General features: G+C 39.5%; 1 pseudogene; it reads right to left on the bottom strand.

The window, feature by feature from the left end:
- Positions 1-1,070: 1,070 nt before the first annotated feature.
- Positions 1,071-8,926, bottom strand: LOC147915685 (HLA class II histocompatibility antigen, DQ alpha 1 chain-like; annotated as a pseudogene).
- Positions 8,927-16,936: the final 8,010 nt, after the last annotated feature.

Genomic DNA, 16,936 nt, shown 5'->3' with positions numbered 1-16,936 from the left:
GGAAAGGCTATGTGGTTGTCTTGCAGGGATTCATGTAGGAGGTGAGGCAAACTACATCTGTGTTCTAGGGACCCTAAATATCTCTGTGGTTTCTACTCTCATTCTTTTCCCTATTGTTACTAACCTGATGTAAGAACAAAGTATTTCACCCTTCTCAGATATCTGCATTATTGTCCTCTTATAATGTTCTCCTAATGCTCTCTTTTCCATTTCTTTTCCTGCCTAGAGAATTATTATTTCTTCAATTGTGAGGAGGGGAGAAGAAAGCTTCTCTTATCATCATTCATTCTTCAAAAGTTAAACATTTTGGAAACCAACTTTGACTTTTGGTACTTTTGAGATTCAAAATTCCTTTCTCCTAACTTATTTCTCTGTCATATCTTTTAAAAGCTATATTAAAATGAGTAGAGATTTATTTCTTGGGTTTTTTTTTTTTTGTGAGGAAGATCAGCCCTGAGCTAACATCCATGCCCATCTTCCTCCACTTTATGTGGGACAACGCCACTGCATGGCCTGACAAGCGGTGTGTTGGTGCATGCTCGGATCCAAACCCGGGCTGCCAGCAGCAGAGCACCTGCACTTAACCGCTACGCCGCGGGGCCAGGCTGTGGGTTTTGTTTTTCTGTTCCAACAAATCTACACCAAAAGCAAAGGGTATATATTACCTTCGTTGATGTCTGAATTGAGGGGTGGATGGCAAGTGTGGTTACAAAAAGAAGAGACAAATATTAATGTCAGCTAAGGTATCAAAATATTATCAGTCTATACTTGGTTGCTCCTGTGTTGCTGGGCATGAAACATGATCTAGGAAATGAGATTAGATGAAACATAAGGGAACATGGTTCCAGTCAGCCCTGAGATGAAAGACAGAAAAAAATTCAATAAAGACTTCATAAAGGGGGATTTATTGCTTCCATGGAGATATTAGTTCAGGGTCACTGAGGGATTAGGTAGCTGGGGGGGATATTCCAGGGTTCCCATAATAGGTAACAATTGAGAAAAGAAAAAAAATTTTAGGAGGTCCAGGGAGAATTTTGAGGAGTATGTGAGCTCTGAGAAGATACAGAACCTTAAGTCCCAGAGAAGAAGTGAGAGGAGGAGTGTGGGAGGAGAGAAGGAATATGATGAACTTGGTCAGAAAGTAGTGCTAGGTCACCTAGTATGTCCACTCTTCTGCTCTGGTAGATCGACAGTGTACCTGCAACAGGACGGATAAGAGATCAATGGGTCCTAGGGGGCTCCCATGCCGTCACCATGCTGTTTCCCAGTTCTACAACTTTTCAACCACATTTATGCCCACAGTCTCCTCCTGCTTTCCTTACTCCTGTACTGTGTCTCCAGTCTAATAAATCTGAATCCTTCCCTTCCCTTCCTGGGTGCGACTCACAAGGGTCCTTGTGTCTGGCGGCACCAATTGAGTGCAAGCCTTGGATAATGAAGACAGTGCCCACCACGATGCCCACGAGGCCCACAGCCAGCCCCAGGGTGCAGACCAGAGTCTGTCAGCTCTGACATAGGGGTTAGAATCTCAGGCTCTGTGAAAGTGAAGTTGTGGAAGTCAGAATACAGAGTGTTCCTGTGCGTGTACGTGGGACGGTGGGGATAGGTTTGGTCTGCAAAGACTTGGGGCTTGGGGCTTAGGGAGGAGAGTGAAGTCTATCATTAGAAATGCTTGAAGTGTTAAATTTAGGACCATGACAGTTAGGGGATAATAGGCAAGATGTTCTGGACTTGACAGAGAAAAGAATGTTCCAAAAGGGGTGGAACTCATGCCTACCCCAGTGTTTCAGAAGTGGCTTGTCCAGGCCCCAGTGCTCCACCTTGGAGTCATAAATATAATTAGCAGAATGGAGGAATTTATCTTGAAGAAGGAATGATCATTCTTGGGGAGGAAGCTAGTCTCAGAAACACCTTCTGTGGGTGAGTGCCCATTGCCTAGCCATGTGACATTGATCAGGAGGAAAGATGTTGTCCACAAGACAGATGAGGGTGTTGGGCTGACCTGGCATCATGGGAGACTTGAGAAACACAGTCACCTCAGGAACTTCTATGGTGAGGAGACAGCACTGATATGAATTGTGAATAGCTCTGCCTGAGGTTCCGCACCGCATCCTGGAGGAGCACTCCCACCAACATTTCCCAATATGATAGCAGAAGAGCTCTTGCTTCCCTTCTGCTTGGGAGCCACTATACAGTGCCTCTGCTTTATCCCTGTGCCCTTCTCTCTGTGGGACCTGCTTGTTAAAGTAAGAAGTCTATAGGACCTCTCCTTGAAAGATTCAAGGTTTGCCTTTAGGAGTAAGGATCTTTGTATTACGTAGAAATGTGTAATTTGTAAGAAGGCAGAGGATGAGGGTTTAGTAATTTTCATGAGAAAATCTGAAGATTTTCTTTGAAAGGAGACAGTTTTCTAGAATAGTGAAGGGTATCTATTCTTAGGGAAGAAGGGAGCTAGTGCTGGTATGAAGTGACAGATTCAATAAAGACAGGCAGAATGTTGAACACATACTACTGGTAGCAGTGGTAGAGTCGGAGCATTTAATCAGGTTATCCAAGTTGTTTTTCATTAGAACTATGTTTCTCAGTGCACACTGTGGGTCAAAATTTCTAAATTCTCTAAACAGAGACAGCCAACAGAGAGTTTCCTTCTTCTCCAGGTCCACATAGAACTCCTTGTCTCCACCAAATTCATGGGTGTACTGCCCAGAGGGACCATAACTCTGGTAGACGTTTATGCCATAGGCGACAACGTGGTCAGCCGACGAGTCAGGGTGAGGAGCAGGAAGGAGAAAAACAGAGGGAGAGAAAAGAAACTTATTAAACCAAGTGACAGAAGAAACTGACTTTCAAATGTTGTGGGCTTCATTTTTGGCATAGTCTCTAGACAAAATTCCTAGCACCTGATTCTTTGCCCTCGGTGTTGGTAGTTGTCCAGTTAGAGTCCAGTCTGCCTTTCCAGTATAATGTATGCTCCACGAGGGCAGAATTTCACAGGCTGCATGTACTGCTATTCCCTGAATGCCTAGCTCAGTGCCTGGCACAGCATAGGCTTATGATAAGTATTGTAATGAGATGAAAGAAGGAGTGAATGAATTATCCTTGTATTGGCTTTCTGCCCCAGAGATTCAGTTTACTTCCCTCTGCTTTATGATGTTTTATCTCTCACTTAATCCTTTCATCAGTTAATAACATATTCCTTATGGGGACTCTCTCTTCAGAACTGGCACAGAGCAGAATATTTTCCACACTGGGATTCCTTCCTCATTTTTTTTTTTTTTAATAAGGAAAAGCACACAGGATCTTATTATTTTAAAGGCGTTTCCTCTAACTATTATAAGGTATAAAAAAGGTTATGACAAGGACAGCAACAATATTTCAAAATATATAAAAAATAAACAATGCCTCTAAGGTCTCTGTTTTGTGAACAGTAGTGATCCTTAAAGGAGAGCATCTGATGCCTTCTGAAAGAAAAAAATGGAAGCTTTATTAGATTTTGGATTTCTGTTATTCTCCACCCCTCTTTTTTTTTCTTGAAGGAGGTTACAAAACCTCTCCTTTTTCTGACTTAACACTTACATTCATTGAGGACTCCAGGTAAACTATGGTCCTTTTCCTTGAATGGACAATGTACTTATCTGAGGATGCCAAAGCATAATGGCAGCCAGTGCAGTCTGACTCCACCCAAAGGAGCTTAACTGGATAATTTTGTCAAGACACATACGAGCCTTTTACTCTTTCCTCTTTCCTTTCTTCCTCATTCACTGAGCATCAATGAGGTTTCAGACATCTTGCAGAGCAGGGAGTAAAACACCAATCAGCATGGTCTCTGCCCTCAAGGAGCTTATTGAATAGTGGGAGAGTCAGGCGAGTAAAGGAGCCAATATGGTATACTGTGGTGAGTTCAGTGATGAGGAAATCAAGAGCCTTAAAATCCAACATCCTCCACAAATACCTCATCTGCCAATCAAACCAAACTGTATTACCTTTTCCTGTTCCTTGACTGTTGAAGGGATCTGTTTTTCTCTTCGAAGTCATTTTTAGGTTTTCCCAGACATGTCCGATTTTCTTGAAGTTTCTACTTAGTTACCAATTTTTTAGCTAAGTTCTCTCATTAAACATGCTTTTGACCATATTATGACCTCCAACCCCTATGTTCCAATGTCCCTGCTCTCCAAGTTTGTCTATTCCTCACCTGGCTCACCCTTTTCCCTACTCAGCATGACCCCCTCAGTTGATCACTTAAAGGGCCCTCCCACGAAGCCTCCTTATCCTTGCAATGAATCTTCTTAATTCCTTTTTCAAACATGAATATGTGCAATTATTCTTTTTTTTTTTTTTTTTTAAAGATTTTATTTATTCATTTTTTTTCCCCCCAAAGCCCCAGTAGATAGTTGTATGTCATAGGTTCACATCCTTCTAGTTGCTGTACGTGGGACTCGGTCTCGCGTTGGACGGAGAAGTGGTGCCTCGGGGCGCGCCCGGGATCCGAACCTGGGCCGCCAGCATCAGAGCGCGCGCACTTAACCGCTAAGCCACGGAGCCGGCCCCAATTATTCTTTTGATCTGTTACTTTTCCTGGGCTGCTCACTGTTGATGAAGAACATCACACTGCTGGGCCAAATGACCCAATTCACTTTTATAGTTTAACCCTCAGCTGGGGCCACTGTCCTGTTCAGCAAGGGTCCTGCTTTCCTGCACCATATTCTTTCCATCACTAATCTGTGCACCCTCTAGGGGGCAGGCAGCATTTTTGAATACTCAAAACTTAGCTTGCTTTGTGCTCAAAAATGAGTATTGAACGTCAATTGCTATTCTCGAGAATCACAGAGATTTTGGGGCAGACTGACAGACACAGAGGTAGCAGGACCATATGACAGTCAGAATCAGTGGTGACCAGAGCTGCATGATGACTTGTGGGGTCTAAGCACTGTTACTTCTGTGGGATCCTTCTTCCATAAAAATATTAGAAATGACATTTTATGACTGTATTCGTATAAGACAAATATAATTCAGGCTGGGTTAACAACTAAAATATTTTCTTCTACTCTAAAAGTTCATTTTTTCTTACAATTTTAAAAGAAATCAAAACATGTTCGTGGAGCCCTACATGTATCACAGGCCCTCAGCACTGTGCCCACTCTTCCTAATGGATAAACTGAGCCTGAGCAGAGCACTATGGTGTGACACTGAAGAAAGGAAATTTGGAAGTGCTTTAGAGAAGCAGTTGAAACTTCCACTACCAAGAAAAAATTAGAATGGGAGGAGCCACGGTTAATAAAGTTGTTGAAAATTAAAGTAACTTCCATTTCACTTCCTCTTTTAACTATTTGGCTTTTCTACTTTGGTTTTTATAAACCCACTCTTCATGTCTATAAAACAACAAGGAAAAGAGCCAGGAATGGATCCTGGAAGGAAAGGAAAATAAAGGAATGTATGAAGAGAGGATGGAAAGAGGTGGACAGTAAAGGTAGAGGGGCCCAAGGGACCAAATAATTACCCTGTGCTTGCCCGGTTTTCCTCTTCTAGGTCTTCATTAGATGAAGTGGAAAATAGGTAATTTGGGCTGATGATTTGAGAATAATTTAATTCACCAAGTTTTCCACCATAAAGTTCTCAATTTTAAAATAAAAATAAAGATATTTCGGGGCCAGCCCAGTGGCGTAGTGGTTAAGTTCCCATGCTCCACTTCGGCGGCCCGGGGTTCATGGGTTCAGATCCCGGGTGCAGACCTACACACTGCTCATCAAGCCATGGTGTGGCAGCATCCCACATACAAACTAGAGGAAGATGAGCACAGATGTTAGCTCAGGGACAATCTTCCTCACCAATAAATAAATAAGTAAATAAAGATATTTCTTGCTTTGTTAAAAAAAAAAAAGGAAACTACACCTCAATAGTAATAATAAAAAATAAGAATCATATGGTTTACATGTCTGCATTATTTAGAAAGCATATCTACATATGTATTGTATTTGATTATTTGTGAGGTGACACATATGAGATTAAGTGAGGACTATGTGGTAAAATGACTTGGCTAAAGGCATTCAGCTGGGTTCTTTTACCCCCTCCCCACCTGTGCCAGTTCCTAGCACGGAAACGTATGTAAATCTGAGAGAAAGAAAAGGTCACCCTTCTTTATATCTACATAGTATACGTTTCATGGAGCTATTTGCTCCACAATAAACTATAGGAGAAATATATATAAAGCTTTAAAAGTTTTTCAGAGAAATTTGGGAGCAATAGTTTGTGAAATTTTAGTGACAAAACAAGCACTTGTGAAAACATCCCTAATCTTTGAGGCAATCGTGAATGAATGCCGTAGAGCCCTCCAGGCTATATTCGCTGGATCCAATAACAGAAACAATAATGTACTTGGTGAACTCTGCAATGGCACAGGTAGCAAACAGAGTGGATTGGGACTCTAGTTTCCTGAAGGAAGAACAACCATAATTTTTAGATCTGCTTTAATATCGAGAATGCCTTTGAAGAGTCTCTATTATTTCTGGGCCAATCTCTATCTTTTCTCTTTTCCGATTCCCTCTTTCCCAAGTCTAGTCTCCATATCCCTCAACCATGCATCCACCCACAATGTCTTGACCTCCATAGGAGCTCATCATGGTGGTCATAGTGAGGATACCCAGAATCAGAGATCTGTTTAGGATCACTGTCTTCTCAAGGTGGTCTCAGCAGTTGCTGTTCTCAGTTGTGGACTAATGATGAGAACCAAGCTGAGACGGAAATCTAAAGACATCCAAACCAAACCCTGCTAGATCAGGTTCTGGCCAATCAGAAAAATCTCCTTTGATGACACTTCAGTTGCTAGTTGAGAACTTTGTACTAAGAGGCCTGGAATGGATTGAGAAATCCCCTGGTTCTGATGCAGGCTCCACTCACAGTGGACCTGAGGAAATTTTCTATGAAAAGAAAGAGAGTATTAAATCAGAATCTTCTCACATGTGTGTATGCTTGCCAGTGGCAAAAGAGGTGGAAATTTCTGAGCAGTCTCATGGATAGATGAGGTCATCACGAAAATGGTGTCCTCCAGGATTTTCTGGGTTATAATCTCTAAGAATTCTCCCCTAAATTGATCCTCCTCCCTGTCAGTTCCCATCCCCTCCCCATCCCTGGCCTCCATATGTGGGTTAGCTGTCTTTCTTTTTGATTCCATAGTGCATATGGAATTCTCTTAATTTTGAGCTGACCAACTCATCAAGGGGATCTCTGCTGACAGTAACCAAGGAATAGCTTTGCCTTTTCTACTTACATAAATCCAGTTGAGTAAGTTCTTCTTCTCATGCCCTCAAAAGCTCCAATATTTGTCGCCAGGGCAATAAAAGGATGTCATGAATGTCATGAGTGCTTCCTACAGTAACTGCATGATCTTTCATCTGAATCTTTTTCCCTGTCTTGAATATTCTTTATGCTCTGTGTTTTTGTGCTGCCTATCTACATTGAAAGGAAATTTGGAGACACTGATTACACTAAAGGATGAACTGGCTGCCTCATTCTATGATTTTTTTTTTTTTAATTTAAGAATGTTAAGTCAAATGTTGAGAGTGGAATGAGGGAAATTGCTGTGACTCAGAAAATTGGTTTTCTTCCTTTAACCTACTGGATCTTTTAATATTCTTTAACCTGCCACATTAGAATTCCAGATATTTATGAAGGACTAAGGATTGACGTAAAGTCAAAGGCTGTCATTAGTGGGAGACTTATTTTTTTCAGAATAATCCATTTTCTACATGTTCTGGAAGCTACAAATTAATGGGGGTTCCATTTATAATCAATTAGCCTGTCCCTGTTAGATGGCCTTCAGTTTCTCAGCACTCTGTCTTATCTCACAGTGACAGAGATTGTAAAGAAGGGTGAGACAGAAAAAGCCCTGGCATTTGGGAGCTTCCTGGTACTATTTAGTTGGCCTTGGTGATACCAGGAGCTGGCCTGGTACTCACAGCTAGGTTCTGGTGTTTTCTTCCTGAACATAAACAATTTCATAGAACAGCAGCATCAGACAGCCACGTTGTGACCATGATGGATCAAGACAGAAAACAAGGCCACTCAGTAATCATGTCTGAACACAGACAAAACATGAACATTGCCCAAACCACAAAAATGGCTGAGCATACGTCTCTCCTAGATAATATGAATGACTGCTGCTTCTTTACCAATTATAGTTTAGCCCCAGTACAGTCTTTCTTCCTTCTAGGATTTAAGATGTCCAATTATAGAATTATCCCACCCCACTACCCACTTTCTGACAGAATACAATTAAGGGCAAAGTCCCTCTTTCTTAAACCGTCCTCAAAATCACCTAACACAAGCCCAAACCCTAAAATATTTAATGGTCAGTTTTATGTGTTAGCTAGGCTACAGTCTTCAGTTATTCAATAAAACACTAATCTAGGTGTAGCTCTGAAGATATTTTGCAGACGTGATTAAAGTCCATACTCAGTTAACTTTATTTTATTTATTTATTTTTTGTGAGGATATCAGCTCTATGCTAACATCTGCCAATCCTCCTCTTTTTTTGCTGAGGAAGACTGGCCCTGGGCTAACATTCATGCCCTTCTTCCTCTACTTTATATGGGATGCCGCCAGTGCGGCGCCAGTGCACTGCCATGCAGTGCGTCGGTGCTCGCCCAGGATCCAAACCGGCGAACCCTGGGCCGCTGCAGTGGAGTGCGCGCACTTAACTGCTTGCGCCACCGGGCTGGCCCCAATCAGTTAACTTTAAGTAAGAGAGGTTATCCTAGATACTCTGGGTGAGCCAGATCCAATTAGCTGAAAAGTCTTAAGAGCAGAGCTGAGGCTTCCCTGAGGGAGAAGAGATTCCACTGCAGGCCACAGCTTCAGCCTGTGCTGAGAATTCCAGCCTGCCCTTCCCGACAATGGCCTGCCCTATGGACCTTGGACTTACCTGCTCCATCCCCACAATTGTGTAAACTAATTCCTTGCAATAATTCTCTAAATAGACAACTCCTCCTGGTTCTACATCTTTGGTTCCAACCCTCTCTTACTGAGATTCCCCATGATTCCCCATGGTGAGTTTTCTCCCTCACTGCAGCAAAGAATAAAACCAACTTATTTATCAATATGTGTGCTCCTGGTGGTCTTTGGCTGGAGACATTTACAATACCTAGTTAGGTGCTTGTTAGGAATATTAGATATACTGCACATGGAATGGAAAATTCCTAGGACTCTTTAAATATACTTGTCATACTTTAATATCCTCCCCATTTTATAGGGAGGACATTGAAGCTTAGAGAGATGAAGGAATTTGCCCAGGGTCACACAGCTGGTAAGTGGCAGAGTCAAAATATGACAGGGTAAGCCACAGTTCCTTTGTGGGGGACGGGATCCCCTTCTGTTGTGGATTCAAAATCCAGCGCCCTAACATAACTAGGATAGCTATTTGATCCTATACGTGGCCTTATCATTCTTTCTAGCATCTGCCATTGTGAACCAAGAGGGTTTTTGAGGTTTCACTTGAGATGTGCTCCATTTACCATACTTTCTATAAATAAATTTCTGTAAATAAATAAATTTCTGCCATAAGTAACATGTTTCTATGCTTTCTCCTGGTTCTAGACTTACCTGCCTTGTATCTTGCAGAAATTACTCAAGATTCGGGCAAATGAACAAAACCTTTCTTGATGGTGCTCCAAATTTCACCTATTAATATAACAGTTTTAAAAAATCAACTCCTATTAGGAAGTTAGGGTGTTAAACTTGCTGGATCAGAATTGTTTCTTGGACGGGAAATTGAAGGTCCAGTCTCAGATCTCATATCCTATGGGATGAATGGAAAGTCCAAGCAAGGCACTGTCATTAATTAAAACATTAGAGATGAGCTCTCTGTCTTCAGCCTGACTGTCTCTCTTCTTCCTGCTTTATCCAGCTATCGCACAATGAGCCTTGTTCTAGTAGCTTCTGTCTTCAGGTCATAATTTTAATGTAAAGTAAAATTATTAGTGATTTAGACTGAGATAGAGGAATGGTGTACCATTCTGACAAAACTAATTTGTTACCTTTGTCTAATAGGAAATGAAAGACCCTTTTATAAATTAATGGTGGAAATGAAATTTGGAGTTTAAAATACAACTTCGTCCAACAATTTTCTTAAAATGTACTGATTTACGTCATTGATTTTGTGATTAAAACTGTCAATATAAATGGGATGAGTCATTTTAACTTATGTCATTGAGAGCTCCCTAAGAATTTATTTAGACAGAACTCATGTTAGTTCTAATTAACATTTATGACAGTCTCTAAAAACTTGTGTATTTTCAAATTTTTTAGTTCTGACTTTCAACTACTTTGCTCTGATACAATCCTAGTTATTATACTTTGGTAAGGTTTTAGTATAAAGGCCAAGTCTTTTACCATCTTGCAGTAGTTAAGGGTGCTTCACAGTAGTAACAGAGTTCAGAGTAGCAAAGCAAAAAAAGATGGACTTTGTAATCAAATAAATAAGTATTCCATACTGCTTTTGATTTTATCAGCTGCATCACCTTAGGCAAGTCACTCAAAATATGTGAGCCTCAGGGATCTATTCTATCAAATGGGATGAAAACTATTACATGGTAATTAATATAATGATATGAAATTATAAATAAGTACAAATTATAAGGTTTAAATACAGTCCAGTGCTTGGCACATAGCAAGTGTTTCCAAATGATAACTACTATATAATGACAAATATTAATAATGATAACAGTAATGATAGCCTGTAACTTTCCCCCCACTCATCCAACCTTCTCCCTGTGGCAGTTTAGGTACATGGGAGCCTGTAAGCTACAGAAGCATTAAGAAATCGCTGGGAGGGCCGGCCCCGTGGCTTGGTGGTTGAGTGAGCGCGCTCCACTGCTGGCGACCCGGGTTCGGATCCCGGGCTCGCACCGACGCGCTGCTTCTCCGGCCATGCTGATGCCGCATCCCACATACAGCAACTAGAAGGATGTGCAGCTATGACACACAACTATCTACTGGGGCTTTGGGGGGAAAAAATAAATAAATAAAATCTTTAAAATCTTTAAAAAAAAAAAAAGAAATCGCTGGGAGGGGCCGGCCCCATGGCTTAGCGGTTAAGTGCTCAAGCCAGGTTAAGAGCTGGAGCTCCGCTACTGGAGGCCCGGGCCCAGATTCCAGGCGCTCACCAATGCACCTCTTGTCCAGCCATGCTGGGGCGGCGTCCCACATACAGCAACTAGAAGGATGTGCAACTACGACATACAACTATCCACTGGAGCTTTGGCGAGAAAAAGGGAAAAAAAGGAGGAGGATTGGCAATAGATGTTACCTCAGGGCTGATCTTCCTCACAAAAAAAAAAAAAAAAAAAGAAATTGCTGGGAAATAGCATTTCTTGGAAAAATGTTGCATCTGTTAGGTTTTTTTATGTAAAAATCTGCTCCAAAACTTAATGACTTCAAACAATGTTTCATTGTTATCTCATGGTTTGGTAAGACATCAAGTTGTTCTAGGCCTGCTTGGATAGTCTTTAAGTCCTAGGCTGGGCTCAGATGTTCTCAGGTGGGCTCCCTCACATGTGTGTGGCCTCGGTTGGTTCAGCTGGGACTACTGGGCTTCTCTGTATGTGGATTCATCATCCAGAAGGCTGACTAAAGCTTATTCACAAGGTACTGGAAGGCTCCCCAGTGCAAGAGAAAAACTGCAGGGCCTCTTGAGTCTAAACTTGGATTTACAACATCACTTCCACTACATTCTTAGTCAAAGCAAGTCACAGCACCAGCTCAAATCAAGAGGTGTGTTAACACATTGCATTTCTTGATAGAATGAATTGCAAAGGTCTTGTGGCTATTTTTGTAACTTACCACAAATATCCTCTGGCTTTTGAGTGTATGTAAATGAGTTCCGTGTGTAAGAGTTGGAGTGCCTCCATATTTGAAGTGAATGCCACTCACTCACCTTCCTGTCACCAGTTACTTTATACCCATTGAAAGCACAGCACAGCTTTCTCAAGGGACATTTGAACTAAGGTCTGATAAATTACAATATGCACAAGGTGCTATGATTTGTTCTCAGAAAAAATTTTAAGATTTTTACAGATGAAAGCACAGAGACTTGGAGAATTGTAAGTAATCTGAAGATCGCCAAGCATGTTATTCTGATAACAAGGCCTGTGTACTGATATTCAGTCACATGTCCTCTCATAATGATAAAATTAATGAAGCAGATGGGCCTTGAAAAGACAATGATTCCATTTTTTATTAAATATAATTCCCACCAATTCTTTACCACCAGCAACTCCTATGTTATGAACTAGTTGCTTTAAATGACTCTCAAATAAACCGCTCCCTAATAGTTTTCCACTGAAAAATATGCAAAGTTACCTCCATGTCCAGATCTACTTTCATCATAGCTCAAGAGTACTCTTCAGCTAAACTGAATAGGTTATTTGATGAGGACTTTGTGCTGAGATTATAGCATATAATAAAGAAATGCTTGTTGAGTTGAACTGAAGCTCTTATTTCATTTGAATCAGGTTACAGAACTGACTGCCTAGAGACAGATGATGTTCTTCACGTCCAGTGGTGATTGGTTCTCTTCCCAGGAACTCTCCAATTCTAATGTACTTGTCAGGAACATTCACTGTACAGAACTCTTAACTTAGCATTAGTCAGGAAAACAAATGAAAAAGAATCTTAAATAAAAACCTTAAAAGCAACTGTTTATTTTAAATTACATATATCTAAAACAAATGTCAACATACATATTTAAATCATTTTACCTAGAAAATTTTAAATTGTAATTTAACCAGAACTTTAAAAATACAAATGATAACACTAGTAGAATTCTACTGTTTCAATAACTGACAATACTAGGGAAAAGTAATTCACATGCATGCAAAATTTGGGAATTTTGTAAAATACTTCAAACAAAAGAAATATCTTGTAAAACTCTGTTTAAAATAATAAAAATTTATTATAAATTATCTTTGCTGGAGAATTTCTCTAAAACTATCCCATTCCAAAAAAATAATCTATAGCCACATCTGGACAGGGACAATCTTGTACCTGAGAGATGGCAGAGCTTGAGAAGGCTTAGAGTGCACACTGAAGAGAGAGGATAAGGAGGAAGGGGAATAAGATCCAGAACTCATTTGGTCTCTCCTCCCTGTCCGTGCACTTGAGAAAGTCAAGTATTAATTCTTACCTTTGAGATGTGGGAATATTGGTCATTCTGTTGGCACTATCTAGACTGCTAGTTCTCTTTCTCAACTCTCCTCTTCATATCTGGAAAGACATTTTTGCAGATGCCTAAGGACCCTTTTCAATGCGGAGCAGATGGAGTTGAATGTACTCAAGGTGCAGGAAAAAATTTTCTACTAAGTTTAAGGGCAGCTTCTTCTCTGAAATTCCATTTTTGTGGATATTTCCTGGGGGCTACGAGACTGGACATAAGAAAAATAATTCTCTACAATTCCAGAACCAAGATAAGATTTAAAGGAGCTAAAAATAATACCAGAGCCCCTGTCAGCAGAAAGGATAGTTATGTCCAGTGTCTGCCGGGAAGGGAGAAATTTATGATCAGACACAGAGACCAGACTAAGGAAATTTGAGTAGGAGAGGATGAAAGAACCAGCTGCTTCATACTAATTTTTTATTCTCTTTCAGTTTACTGTGTTATTCATTTTGTATTTTTTGAGTTGGAAATTTGATTATTGATATATGTGTGTAAAACTATTATTAATTTTATACTAAACACTGCTTTAGTTAAATACCACAGCATATATGGCACGTTTTCATTTCGTTTCCTGCAGAAATTAAAAACTTTTATTTTCTGTTTTGCCTTTGAACCAAGAATTATTTTTCAGAAACTCTTAAATTTATAAACAGTAGGGCATTTAGGGCTTTTTGTTTGTTTGTTATTATTTTCTAATTTCTACTGTTTACACAGAGAATACTGTTTGTATTATTTTTACTTTATGGAATTCATAGTGATTTTCTTTATGACCTAATATATGGTCAGTTTTCATATATATCTCATAAACTCTTGAAAGAAGATTTTTTTTTGTTACAGATATACCAAGTTGAAAATATATGTATAAACTCCACATTATTGATTATGTTCTTTCAATTTTCTAGGTCCTCACTATTGTTTCTACTTTATTGTCTTTGACTGACTGAGGTGTGTAACAATCTTCTCTTATTAAAATGAAATCTTCTTGGGCTGGCCCAGTGGCACAGCAGTTAAGTTTGTGAATTCTGCTTTGGCGGCTCGGGATTCACTGGTTTGGATCCTGGACGCGGACTTACTCACCACTCATCAAGCCATGCTGAGGCGGCATCCCACATAGAAGAACTAGAAGGACCTACATCTAGGATATACAACTACGTACTGAAGTTCTAGGGAGAAAAAAGAAAAAGAGGAAGATTGGCAACAGATGTTAGCTCAGGGCCAATCTTCCTCAAAAAAAAAAGGAGAAAAAAATTAAATCTTATTTGTTTTTAAGTTGCTGTTGTACTATTTGATGGATAGATATTAATAAATATTATTTGTTCTTTGTGAATTATGGCCTTTAAGCATCACAAAACATCCATCTTAGTCTTACTTATCATGTTCTGTTCTGAATGCTGTGAAGATAACCCCTATTTTTTTCAATTTTTATTTGCCTGGTATATTATTGTACATTATGTTATTTTTACAAATCAACTTTATTGAGATGTATTGCATACAATAAAAGCTACACATTTTAAGTGTACAGTTCAATAGTATTTGCCAAATATAGACAGTTAGGTAAACACCTTCCTCATCAACATATAGACTATTTCTATCTCCCTGGAAAGTTACCTCTGCCCCTTTGTGCTCAATCTCTCCCTACTCTCATCACAAATGACCTGTGATCTGATTTATATCACTAAAGGTTAGTTTTGCTTGATATAAATAGAATTCTATAGTATGTACCTTCTTGTGTCTGACTTTTTTTTTAAATAATGATTTTTTATTGAGATGCAAATGACATATAACATTATATTAGTTTCAGTTATGCAACATAATAATTCAATACTTGTATATACTGCAAAATGGTAACTACAGTACCTCTAGTTAACATCCATCACCACACATAGTTACAAATTTTTTTTCTTGTGATGAGAACTTTTAAGATTTGCTCTTTTAGCAACTTTCAAATATATAATACAGTGTTATTAAATATAGTCTTTATACTATATATTACATTCCCAGAATTATTTATTTTATACCTGGTTGTAGTATTAGCAGCTGACAGTTTATTTTCGTATGGTTGTACAAGTGCCTGACATTAAGCTTTTGACTGCCAAGGCATCTACGTCAAAGACAGCAATCTCAAATAAACCCATTGCCAGCTACACAGCTAGATAAAGAGCCAGGCCACCAAAACTGTAAAGTTTCCTTGTTTTAGAGATCTCTGGTTGACTTAGATACTGACTTTTGACCTCTTGTTTTTCCCATCTTGTGCTTTAATTCCCACTCTTATGTTTTAAATTCTCCAATAAAGAGTAAACCCGCAAAACTCTAGGCCCCCCACACTTGACCCCAATGAAAGCAGTATCCCAGGCCTGTGCTTTCTCTCTCTCTCTCTCCTTGTGACTTTGCTGTGTGGTCCCAGACACACCATGTACACTCCAGGACTTGTGAGTAATAAACCTTGTTTTTTTCAAAGTTTCTTGATGGTTATTGCTGAGGGCATCTTGCAATCATAACAAGAACCACAGGGCCTGGCCAGCCACCACATTGGTTCTGAAATGCGAAATGTCTCTAGGAGCTCACCACAGGCCTAGGTGAGCTCCCCCAGGCATTTCTAGCCTATAGCATCCCTGTCCATAGGATGAGACCAGCACAAAATACTGGAAGCTTGTACCTCTTGACCACCTTCACTCATTTTGCCCAAGCCCAAAACACACTTCTGGCAACCAGCATTCTGTTCTCTGTATCTATGAGCACGTTTTTTTTTTTTTCTTTTTTAATTCGACATATGTGAGATCATACAGCATTTTTCTTTCTCTGTCTGACTTATTTCAGTGAGCAAAATGCCCTCAAGCTCCATCCATACTGTCACAAATGGCAAGATTTCCTTCTTTTTATCTCTGAATAATATTCCATGGTATATATATACCTCATCTTCTTTATCCATTCATCCGTGGATGGACATGTACATTGCTTCCATATCTTGGCTATTTCATATAATGGTGCAAGGAACATGGAGGTGCAGAAATCTTTTCGAGTTAGTTTTTTTTTTTTTTCTTTAGATAAATACTCAGGAGAGGAATTGCTGGATCATATGGTAGTTTTGTTTTTAATTTTTGAGGAAACTCCTTACTGTTTTCCGGAGTAGCTGCACCAATTTATGTTCCCTCCAACAATGCCCAAGTGTTCCCTTTTCTCCACATCCTTTCCACCACTTATTATTTCTTTTCTTTTTGATGACAGCCATTCTAACAGGTGTGAGGTAATATCTCACTATGGTTTTGATTTGCGTTTCCCTGATGATTAGTGATGTTGAGCACCTTTTCATGTACCTGTTGGCCATCTGTATGTCTTCTTTGGAAAAATGTCTGTTTGGATCCTCTGCCCATTTTTCAATCAAATTGTTTGTTTTTCTGCTATTGAGTTGTATGAGTTCTTTATATATTTTAGATAATAACTCTTTATCAGATATATGATTTGAAAATATTTTTTCCCATTCAGTAGGTTGCCTTTTCATTTTGTTGATGGTTTCCTTTGCTGTGCAGACGCTTTATAGTATGATGTCATCCCACTTGTTTATTTTTGTTTTTGTTGCCTTTGCTTTTGGTGTCAAATCCAAAAAATCATTAACAAGACCAACGTCAAGAAGCTTATAGCCTATGTTTTCTTCTAGGACTTTTATGTTTTCAGGTCTTACATTCAAGTCTTGAATCAATTTTGAATTAATTTTTGTGTATGGTATAAGATAGG

This window comes from Ceratotherium simum, chromosome 13 (assembly GCF_057802395.1).
Source record: "Ceratotherium simum simum isolate JZ-2026a chromosome 13, ASM5780239v1, whole genome shotgun sequence".
NCBI classification, from domain to species: Eukaryota; Metazoa; Chordata; class Mammalia; order Perissodactyla; family Rhinocerotidae; genus Ceratotherium; species Ceratotherium simum.
Note: the sequence above shows the minus strand (reverse complement) of the source record. Positions and strands in the feature narration are given on the sequence as shown.